Source organism: Giraffa tippelskirchi, chromosome 6 (genome assembly GCF_054371585.1).
Source record: "Giraffa tippelskirchi isolate mGirTip1 chromosome 6, T2T-mGirTip1v1.2.pri, whole genome shotgun sequence".
Classification (NCBI taxonomy): Eukaryota; Metazoa; Chordata; class Mammalia; order Artiodactyla; family Giraffidae; genus Giraffa; species Giraffa tippelskirchi.
Genome location: NC_137280.1, coordinates 63656935 through 63668945, shown reverse-complemented (window position 1 = coordinate 63668945; position 12011 = coordinate 63656935). Strand labels below are relative to the sequence as shown.

The 12011-nt window shown below is 42.4% G+C and overlaps 1 long non-coding RNA gene across 1 annotated transcript in view; it reads right to left on the bottom strand.

Moving 5' to 3' along the window:
* The window catches only part of LOC145511221 (uncharacterized), an 82224-nt gene extending 70668 nt beyond the window's left edge, over positions 1-11556 (bottom strand). The window contains exon 1 of the long non-coding RNA XR_014057673.1: positions 11449-11556. This is a non-coding gene — a long non-coding RNA (uncharacterized LOC145511221). The remainder of the gene's footprint in view (positions 1-11448) is intronic.
* Between the last annotated feature and the right edge of the window lie 455 nt (positions 11557-12011).

The following is a 12011-nucleotide window of genomic DNA, read 5'->3' as shown; positions in this document are numbered from 1 at the left end:
TATGTTATTTATGTATTAACCATTTCTAAGGCCTGGGTTGGTATTTTAACAAGAGGAATAGCGGCTAATTTGAGCATGATTTTCATTTTGGGGCTTCCAGACTACCACCATTTGTATACAGTAAGAAAGCCTCTGATGATCCCAGAACATTTCATTCTTCAACTTCTTTGATGAACCAATCATTTACTAGTAATTAGTAAATATTCTATACCCTCTCTACCAGTTACTTATTGTTGTGTAACAAGTTACTTCATAATTTAGTAGTTTTAAAATGAAAGCCATGTATTCTTTCTCAAGAACTTACAGATGAACTGGGAAGTTTTGCTGTTCTGGGCTGATTTGGTTGATCTTGACTGGGCTCATTCATGCATTTGTGGGGTCAGCTGAGTTGGGTAGACAGCTCATCTAATCCTGGTTGAGCATCTGTGTCACATGTTTGAGGGTGGACGGGTCCAAGATGACTTTGTGACAACGCAGCTCTGTCTGATTTCTCATTCTCCAGCAAGCCAATCTAGGTTTGGTCCCATGCAGTTGGTAGGATTCCATATTCAAGAAAACTCAATCATGCAAGAGAAGAAGAGACACTCAAGGGCTATTCAGGCTTCTACTTGTGGCATGTTTGCTAGCATCCTAATAGTCAAGTAATGTACAGTCTTAGTCCAAAGTTCATAGGGGGACAGGCTTCTAGTTACAGGATAAAGAGCATGAATAATGAGAAGCCACTAAATAAGACCATCAGTGCAATTGATATACCACTCTCCAAACTCTCCTTCTGACCGGTGGACCTCAGGAAAGCATAACTGTAATGCCCTACCTAATATTATCCTTGCTGAGAATAGCATCATCAACAACAACAACAACAAAATAGGTTTCATGGACCACCAATCGCAGTGCTTAAATTATATACAAATGTTCTTATTGAATCAACACAACCCTATAAAGTAAACACTATTTTTATCTCAGGCCTGGCACTCTAACTCATGGGTATAAGCATGAGCCCAGTCTTCTGAAAAAACAGGTTTGCAATTCTGTCTCCTATGTAAGCACAGATCATAATGATGGCTTTTTGTTATAGTTTGTTCTTGTGTCCCGGTAAAAACTCCTGGGTGAAGAGTTTCTACACCAAATCTCTCCTTACAGTGTGAATCATTTGAATGGCTGAAAGATGTGTGAATATACAAGCATTTATGAAATTAAGACGTATAGTGATAACTATTAATAATGGATCATTTCTCAGTCATGGCTCACAAACCATTTTATGCCACATCCTCCAGATTTTGAAATCTCTCTTTCCCCTCTCAAATTATTACTGCTGCTGCTGCTAAGTAGCTTCAGTCATGTCCGACTCTGTGCGACCCCAGAGAAGGCAGCCCACCAGACTCCCCTGTCTCTGGGATTCTCCAGGCAAGAACACTGGAGTGGATTGCCATTTCCTTCTCCAATGCATGAAAGTGAAGAGTGAAAGTGAAGTCGCTCAGTCATGCATGACTCCCAGTGACCCATGGACTGCAGCCTACAAGGCTCCTCCGTCCATGGGATTTTCCAGGCAAAAGAGTACTGGAGTGGAGTGCCATTGCCTTCTCCACAAATTATTGTTAAGCAACAACAACAAAAAAAAAAAAAAAAAGGAAAGAAATTGCTTCTGGGAGCATGCTTCAGCTCTGAGTCCATCCTTTCTAGACCTGCTTCCACAAAGATGCTGGATTCAGGAAGGAAGTGACATATCCATGAAACATGAAGCAAACTAAGCGTATTTAGTAGTGGTTAAGAATGAAGGGGGCTTCCCAGATGGCCCTGGTGGTAAAGAAGCCACCTGCCAAAGAGGAGACATGGGTTTGATCCCTGGGTCAGGAAGATCCCCTGGAGGAGGGACTAGCAACTCACTCCAGTATTCTTGCCTGAAAAATCTCGTAGATAGAGGAGCCTGGTGGGCGACAGTCCAAGGGGTCACAAACATTTGGACACAAATGAGCACAGCACAAGAATGAGGGAGCTTGGGGGTGGAAAAGATGCCTGGTACTTATTCAAGAAGCCATTATCTTATGAAGCCTAGCTTAGGTTATTCTTTGATACAACAGACTCTTCAACAGATTCCAGAAAGTAAAAACTCACTTTATCTAAAATTTCATTGCCTATCAAATAAATTTCTGAAATGACCAACCCGGTTCAGCATGATAGTATTTAGATGGTGTGATTTCATCCTCAATGAAGGCTACACTATGAGGTGCAGGGGGACATTGGGAAATATGTCATAGTCCTTATTGCAATTCCTTTGTTGTGAGTGTTTGGGTTTAATTTGCATTACAAGTTCCATGGCCCCTGGGAGTGCCCCAAGTAACAATCTAGTCAAGCGTCAATCAAGTTTTCCTGCAAAAAGGCCAGATGGAAAATATGTTAGATTCTCGGGACATATGATCTCTATTGCAATTCTGCCACTTTGCACAAAAACAGCCAAAGACAATATGTAAATGAATGTTTATGGTTGTTTTCCTGTAAAACTTTATTACAAAAACAGACACTGGGCCAGATTTGGGCTATAGACAATAGTTTTCTGATGACTGGCCCAAACAGTCAAGATGTCTCTAGAGAGTAAACTCTGTTGCTTTGGGGAATGTTTGACTTCTGAGTAGGGTGAGGCTTAGGACAATTTGAGAGGCTTAACTTCCCCTTCTTGTCATACTCAGCAATTGAAATCTGAAGCCTAGGTTAAGAAAGATGTGATAACCAATGCACTTGATAGTCAAGAAATGGATTCTGTTGGGGAAATCAAGTCTCCCTGGGAAAAGGAGACTGTGGTCACAGAGGAGCCTTGCTTACCTCTGACACAAATTCAAGGTTTTTCTCTGGCAAAGGCTCAACTCTAAAGTGCTTGGAGATGAAAAGACAGGATGAACCAAGGGATTCAAGATAAATACTTCAAAAACACTGGATTAGAAGCAACAAAGTCTGAGGTCTAGTTCTAATCTTGCCACTAATTAACCAACTAACCATACCAGTCTGTTATCTGATAATTGTGCTCAAGTGTTCCCCAACTATTAAATTGTGATTCTGATGTTTTTCATCTGTGTACACACACATCTGCATCAGAATCACTTAGGATGCTCATTTCAAAGGCAAATTTCAGGACACCACCCTAGTCCCATTGAGTTATCATCTCTGAGGGTTGGAGCCTGGTGACATGTATGAATAACATGAGCTCTGGGAGTTCTAAACGTCCAGTAAAGTTTGGGAACTACTGGACAAGAAAGATACTCTCCAGTAAGCCTCCCAGCCCTGACGTTCTGCGTCTCTGAAATGTGGCGATGATAAATCTATCAAATTCTGCAGGGCCGACTTCCCAGGGAGAAAGGCCTGTTAGCTGTGACGCATATGGCATTCATTAGAGCTGTGTGGAATTTCGGAAAGAATAACCAGACTTACCTATACCTCTGTTTGGAGAAATGGTCTCTTGGCCTGGGCAGATGTGTTATTTGACAATCAGAAGGGGGAAAAAATAACTCCACACCCTTTTCCTCAGGCCAAAATGCAGATTTGGAACTCACCCCGCATGCCTTCTCAGGGAGGTGGCCACAGCTGATGAGGGATTTCGCTCTTGTAGAAACAAGCCCTGGAAGTTGAGTCACATCTTCGAAGCTGACACAGCTCCCTTCAGCTCCTAGAGCAGCTGAGGGAGAAGGGAAAGGTGTGGATGTGTAGCTGTGGTTTTTGTGATGTGTGTGTTGTAACTGTGTGTGAGAGTGGGTGTGGCACGGTGGGGGTGGGGGAAGGTGTCCGGTGTTCGCACGCTTGTGCTTGGTGTGGTGCACGTGGTATGTGTAATATTGTGTATTTGTGGATGAGAAACATGGTATTTTTGTGCATACTGTAGTATCTGTATGTGTGTGGGTATCATCTTTCTAGGTGTGGTGTGTATATGCTGTGTGTATATGTGTGTATGGTGTGTATGTGACATGGTGGAATGTATAGGGGGACGGTGTCTGCTGTTTACGCCTTTGTGCTTGGTGTGTGGTATGTGTGATCTTTGTGTATATTGTACATGCAGTGTGTATGTGGGGATGCGGTGTCTGTGGGTGTGGCGGGCATATGTTATGTATATATATATATGTGTGTGTGTATATATACATATATGTGTGTGTGTGTATATATATATATATATATATATATATATATATATAAGCCTGATGTGTGTGTATATGGGTGTGTGCGCCCATGCTGGCAGAAGGCAGGATAAGGGAGATGGTTACCCAGGAGTGCCAGAATCCACAGATTCAATAGCCCCTAACTTGTGCCAAACCCAGACCAGGTGCTAAGAGTACAAGAGATAAATTAGAACAAGTCACTGCTGGGAAAAATCTAAGTCTGGTGTGTAGCCTTTCCTGAGTGTCACAAGCCAGACACTTTCCCCAAATCACCCTGACAACAACCCACTGAGACAGAGATTGTGGTTGTTCCCATTTTCCAGCTGAGGAAGGCTAAGCTAAGATAGATGAAGAATGGAGCACTGCAACAAACCTGACCCAGGCAGGTCTGGTTCCAGAGCCTGTTCTATCAACCACCGCCATCACGGCAGCTCATTGTATTGAGGGTTTTGCAACGTCAGGATCTCAGGATGTGTGCAAACAACCCCATGAGACAGATGCTGCTATCCTCATTGTGCCTGTGAGAGAACTGTCCAGAGCCACAGAGTCAGTAAAAGCAAACCCAGGATCTGAACCCAGGCAGGGTCGCTCCAGAGTCTGTGCTCCAAGTATTCTGTTACTCTGCCTCAGAAAGGCTGACAAACGTGGAAATAACCGACAACATGGAAGATGCACATACAATGGTTAGAGGAAGGGAAGGACAACTTTCTGGAAGAGATCACAGAAGGCTTCCCTAGGAAGTGCTGTTTTCTTGAATTTGCAAACCTGACTCTTGGAGAAACACCAGAGCCCATATTCCTCTGGACATAACTTTAAAGACAACAGAAAGAGTCTGATAGTTGTAATTTCATACCGGTTTGTCTTTGGTTGTCAGGGAGCAGAGAGTTGTGTGCTATATCTTTTTCCTTTCTTTGAACATAAACTCCCTTGATGAAATGTGAAATGCCTCTTTTGGTCATGTCAGTAGCTTCTTACAGCCCCCCACTACCCACCCCCTGAAACCCCAAGGAGCCAAAGAGTAGCCAAGGGCAGTCAAGCCTGAATATGATCAGAAAAGAGGAAAATGAAAAGCCTGTATAGGCAGAATAGTGCTTCCCAGAGAGCAAGGGGCTGGAGAATTGTAGAAACAGTCTTGTTGTATATTTTGCCCCTAGCTCTACCACAGTTTTTAGTCCTCTTTGCAAAAGAATTAGAAATGATGTGTTAGCAAACTCATGATCATTATGTATCTCAGGAAGATTGGTCTGACTAGCGATATTTCCAAAAGACTATCTTCCCAATGGTAGCTTACCATATAAGCTTGAGTTTAGCTGTGCAAGGCATTAGTGACTGTATCCAGCGCCCAAAGTCTGTTGTAACTATGGTGTGTTTGTTTTTATAAAGAACAATTTGAAAATAAAGCAATGTACACAAGACAAGGATCCAACTTAACTAAATAAATAAGAAGAGAAACTGCACTGGACGACACCTTAACAAGCCAACTGAGCCAACTCAGTGTGACTGTGTGTGTCTGTGTGTGAGTATGTGTGTATGTATGTGTACCTGTGTGTATGTGTTTGTGAGTGTGTATGTTCACTCATCACTTCTGGTCCCCTAGCTCTTACATGCTTCCAGGAATGGGAGGTCACCACTTGCCCAGGCAGGTCATGCCATCGTTTTGTAACTCAGATGGTTAGGATGGGCTCCTTATAATATTCATCATGTGTCCTAATTCTGACTTCTGAAGTTACTCAGAGTCAATTTTGAATACTTTTTTAGTGACTTCAAAACCTTTTTGGAAGAAAGACATGAAAAGCAAATGTATATAAGTAAAATAAAGAAACACATCAATTCTTCTCCACATAAAAAGACCATTGATTACTTGACAATGACTAATAATCCCTCTAATCCTGTTTTCCATCTAGCTTAAATATTGCTTCTGCCTAGCTCCACTCCCCACGTCCAAAGTCACATGACACTCTCCATGTACACATGCGCGTGCACACACACACACACACAGTGCCAATTGGTGGGTTCAACTCTCCTTTAAAACTCTGTGCCTGAGGTTGTCCTTAAGTAGAGTGTGGAGTGCTCAGGAGACTTACTCTAAAGTGAAGTCTGATGACGGTCCAGCTCAGTCCTTAAGCAGCATTATCACTATCACACCCTTTGCTCTGTGTGCAATTTCCTAGCTTGTAGCTTGGCTCATCACTGGGTCTTCTTGCCATTTCTTGAGTGTGTCCCCATCTTAAAACCACCCTTCTGGTGGTTAAACAGGAAACTCTTGTTTCTTCTTGGACTGAAGTTTTGATTCCCAGCAATACTTCCTGACACCATGGCATCAGACGTTTTAATAAACTCAGTATTCATTTCCAACAATCAGCTAAGTGTTCACAGAGAAGACCAAAGACAGACAGGTATGCAGGTAGCTAAAGATCTTCAAGCAGTTGTCTAGCTATTGAAAATTACTGTCAAGAATTCCTTGGCTGTCCAGTGGTTAGGACTCCATGTCTTCACTGCCAAGGGTGTGGGTGGGTTTGATCCTTGGTCAGAGAACCAAGATCCCACAAGACTTGTGATATGGCCTAAAGAAGAAAATTACTATCATCCAGCTTTCATTTCTCAGGTTTTTCTTCAAAAATACTCTGAAGGAAACTTTCAAGTCCCTTGCTGAGACTGACACACATGATATCAGAGCACCTGATGCTTTGCTCGTCTAGCAATCCTACCAGAAAGGAAAAGAAGCAATATGTCATCACCTCGCATATCCTCAGGTAAACCAGACCAGTTTCTGGTGATCACTGCTTCCTTCTCTAAGTTCTGGGAAAAAAAATTATACATATATACACATACACACACACACATATATATATATATATATATATATATATACATGGGCTTCCCTGGTGGCTCAGATGGTAAAGAATCTTCCTGCAATGCAGGAGTCACAAGTTTGATCCTTGGGTCACGAAGATCCCCTGGAAAAGGGAAAGGCTATCCACTCCAGGATTCTTGCCTGGAGAATTCCATGGACAGAGGATCCTGGCAGGCTACAGTCCATGGGGTCACAAAGAGTCAGACACGACTGAACAACTAACACACACACACACACACACACACATATATGTAATTTTTTTTATATATACACATTTTCAGTTGTAGGGTTTTCCTGGGGACAGACATCAAATTTAGATGGAAATTCTACCACTTATATTTTCCTCCTATTTAACTTTGAATAATTTGCACATCTTCAGTCCTCTGGAATTGTCCTCTGTAGTTCCTGTAAGATTACTTAGAGTTATAACTGTGTATTCAAATCTTCTCTGTATTAAAAGTCATTTATTCAAGGCGGTGACCTTGAGCAAATGATTTATTTTCTTCCTACAGTTTCTTTACCTGTAAAATGGATATAATATATGTCTTCCAGAGCTGCTGTGAGAAAGGAATTCAACTGCATATCTAAAACACCTAACACAGTGCCTGACGTGCCCTTTAATAAAGGTCTGCTTGTGCCCTGTGGGGACCTACTTATTTTGTTTCTGCATCTTGACCTCTGTGCTTCCATAGTATTTCCTCATGTATCCTCCTCTCCATGTCTGTCCTTTGCAGCTGGAAGATCATTATCCTTGACAGAGATGATATATTTTACAAAACTTACTCAGCAATGTCTCCTTTTTCTTCTCTGTTAACATTGTTTTCTGCCCTGAGCAATGAGCCTCTTCCTTCTTTATTCTTAGTTTGAAAATAGCTTCTAAATAGTCCCACTGCAACTCCTAGTACCCTTTCAATTCTGAGTACTTTTCACAAGCCTCAGTTTATCCAGCAGCTATTAATTAAAGACTCATTGTGTCCAGCATGTACTCAGTGTTGAGGATACCCCAATGAACAACAGATTGACAGGGCCCCTATCATGACACATCTCTCAGGGGGCATCAGTTTCCTGTAGTGAAGCTGGGTTTCACTCGTGCCCCAGGTTCTAGGGTGAGTGTGGCACACTGTGGAACTGGGATTCTAACCTAAGTGCCCTCTCTTCCATGTGATACTGCCACAAATGATTTTTTTTGAGAAATATCAACTGCATCAAGGAAATATCATGAAGTATACCGTTAGCAGGTCCATGAGCCTCCTTCTGACATCATCTGCCTCCACTCAATTGATTATCCACTAATCCTTCTTAAGTGGTTACTGGATAGGGTAGTTAAGGTGTAACTGATAACAGCAAAGGCTCAGCTTCTTCCAGTGGGAATGCAGTAAGTGGCTTTATTCATATCCACACACTCTGAGAGGAGGTGGGAAATGATTTAAGTGGTGGCCTCCCTGCCATCATTTACCAGTTAGTCTTAATTTAGTCCTTCTGCAGCTCTCAAACATTAAACTCTTAAGTACCATGAACAGAAGATCATTATATTCCAGTATTACACATCCTTTGCCTCTACCTCCTCCTTTGCTTATTCCCCAGGCAGTGAGGTATAAACAAGGTCTTCAGTAGCAGCAGGGGGTTGGATCTGGACTCTTATCCGACTCCTATCATTACTTCACTGCACAACCATAGGAAATCATTAGACCTCTCTGAATCTCCTTTTCTTCAACTCCTAAATCAAGGACTTAGATCTGAAAATTCTTGAAAGAGGGTCTTGCTTTGAAGTTCTAAGGGGGAACCCTCCTTGGTGGTCCAGAGGCTAACACTCTCCCAGTGCAGGGGGCCCAGGTTCAATCCCTGGTTAGGGAACTAGATCCCACATGCCACAATTAAAGATATCACATGTGCTGCAACTAAGCCCCTGCTGCTGCTGCTGTTGCTACTTAATCGCTTCAGTCATGTCCAACTCTGTGCGACCACAGAGACAGCAGCCCAACAGGCTCCACAGTCCCTGGGATTCTCCAGGCAAGAACACTGGAGTGGGTTGCCATTTCCTTCTCCAATGCATGAAAGTGAAAAGTGAAAGTGAAGTCGCTCAGTCTTCTCTGACTGCTAGCAACCCCATGGACTGCAGCCTACCGGACTCCTCCATCCATGGGATTTTCCAGGCAAGAGTACTGGAGTGGGGTGCCATTGCCTTCTCCGAACTATGCCCCAATGCAGCCAAATAAAGAGATAGTAAACTTCCAAGGAGTCAACTGCCTGGTTCCAGAGATACTTGGCTGTGCACAGGTGTTAGCAACCTGTATCCAGTCCCAAGAGCACTTAGCTCTGTAGGAATGAGGATACAGCTCTTCAAGAGGGTTCCCACAGTAGGACCTGAACATTTACATTCTCTCTGGAGAGCTCATTTGTTCATCCAGACAGTCTGCATGGGGCTCTTACCATGAACAGAACTGGATCTGTAGCAGAGGGCTTGTAGCCTGGCTGTGCTTCTTACACACTGTGTGGCCTTGAGGAAGCCAGGTGACCTCTCTGAGCCTCTTTACTTCGCCTGTAAATTTGTCATAATGGTACACTTTAAAGCAGTGGTGAGTCTAGAAATTTTATGACTATATTATTGATCTGATTCGAAGATGGCCTGAGGGACTTGCCTCGAATCTGTGATTCTGAAGGTAGCAAGTGTGAGCACAGTGCATGTGTTTAGATGGTTTATCTACTTGAGGTGTCTAGGGTGAGAGTACGGGTGTAGGTTATATGAGGTGGTGGGACTCAGGCTTCGTCAATTTACCCAACAGCACAGTCATTATTCACAGAGCTGCTGTGACAATTCAGTGTGATTCTTTATGCCTAAGTGCCTGGTGTGTGTTCAAAGAAATAAAACAGCATGCTGGTTTTGAACATGAGTTTGCTCTGTGTCAGCTCTAGGTGAAATACACATCATCCTAAAGTCCTCTGTCTTGCAACAAGGTCCATGGGTGGAAGACAGCATTTCTGTGGGGGCAGCACGAAAAGAAATAAAATGATCCTGTCTTGGGAAATACTGTCTTATTCTTAAGATTTGAGGTAAATCACTGAGATTTTTGGAACATATCAGATGGTAGCTGCATGACTCCATCAGTCCTGTTTAAATATGCTTGCAGAGCTGAGGAGTCAGGATTTGTTTATCCTAGTCATGACAACATTTGAAAATTGACTTTGTACCTGAAGGCTAGCAGGCCTTCAATAAGTGTTCAGTGAATCAATAGATGAATTAGTGAATTAGTGCATAAATGGGGGAAAAAAAAAGAAAAAAACAGTCACAGACTATTTCATAAGACCATCTCTGGGAATTTTCCATTTCCACATATATACCAAATCCCCAGATTGGTCTATCTGAAGGAAAAAGTCCAGAATATTTTATTCCCATATATTTCTACATGCATAACCACAGGAGAATGCTTGAAGTATTTTGTAAACTTCTCATTTTTCTTCTGAAAGTAAAAGTGTTAGTCGTGTTCAACTCTCTGCGACCCCATGGACTGTAGCCCACAAAACTCCTCTGTCCATGGGATTCTCCAGGCAAGAATACTGGAGTGGGTTGCCATTTTCTTCTCCAGGGGACCTTCCCAATCCAGGGTTCAAATCTGGGTCTTCTGCATTGAAGGTAGGTTCTTTACTATCTGAGCCACCCAGGGAAGCCCCATTTTTCTTCTAGCCCTGGTAAATTCTACTCTGGGATTATAGATAGACAGAGAAATAGACCATCCTCTGAAATCTAAGCATCTGTGGGAGTTATCCCCACTATCCATTCACACCTTCCTCCTCAGTAACAGAGACCTGTTTTTTTCAGTTGGACATGTGCCTGCGTGGGACAAACACTACATTTTCCCGCCTCCATTTCAACTAGGTATGGTCATGTGATAAGTTCTGCCCAATAGAATGTGAGTGGAAGTGGTGATGGCCACTTCCTGGAAATGTCCTTAACCAAAGGGAGTTGTCCTTGCCATTCCTCTTTCCTCAGAAGTGCCAACTGAAAAAATAACCATCTTGACGATTGAGATGAACTTGGGAACAGAAGACCTGTGTAAAAGGTAAAAGATAAGGAGGTGGTCCCTAACATGGGTCCCTTAAGACCTTCACCTCAAAGAGAAATAAACCTCAATTTGAAAAACAAAAACCATATTTTGGTGTTTTCTTTCCCACAAAGTCAAAACAAATCCTGACTTATACAGAATTGACACTTGGACATTTTGGAAATGCTATTCATTACAATGTACTCACAGAAAATGAACACAGGGCTAGAAAATGGCTACCGGACAGAGTAAAGTATAACTTTACTCATGACAACAATGAACATGCCCTCTGGTCCAGCTTCTATCCCTACTTAGCTTGTTGACATTCAATAAACCACTTCCTTTCTAAAGTCTCAGTTTGCCCCTCAGCAGGAAATGGGCATTAAAAAAATAACTCCTCTACAAATTTACTCACCAACTCGATGGACATGAGTTTGAGCAAGCTCCAGGAGATGGTGAAGGACCGGGAAGCCTGGCGTGCTGCAGTCCATGGGGTCGCAAAGAGTTGGCCACGACTGAGTGACTGAACAACAACAAAACATATTTATTAGTCCATGATAATTTTTACAAAAATACAGCATGAGCTCCTGTGTGAAATATCCTGTCAAGCTTAAAGATTTAAGGAAAGAAGAATCTGGTTGTAAACATACTCAGGCAATATTTGCTGTGCACCTGACTCATGCCAGGTGCTATGCTAAGTAATGGGAATACAGAGCTGACCCAAACAGAGACATTAGCAAATACTGATAAATAATTGTAAACAGAAAAAGATTTGCATAGAAAAGAAGCATATAGCTTATGGAACCAGGTGTCAGAGGGACATTACCTAGTTGTAGGGAGAGGAATCAGGAAAAATACATGAGAAAGTGATATTTAAAGTGAAATGTGAAGGCTCAGTATCAGGTGACTAGGTTGAAAGTAGGGAAGAAAGTAAGACATTTATCTTAATTAAACTTTAAAGGTTCCTTAAGGACAAGT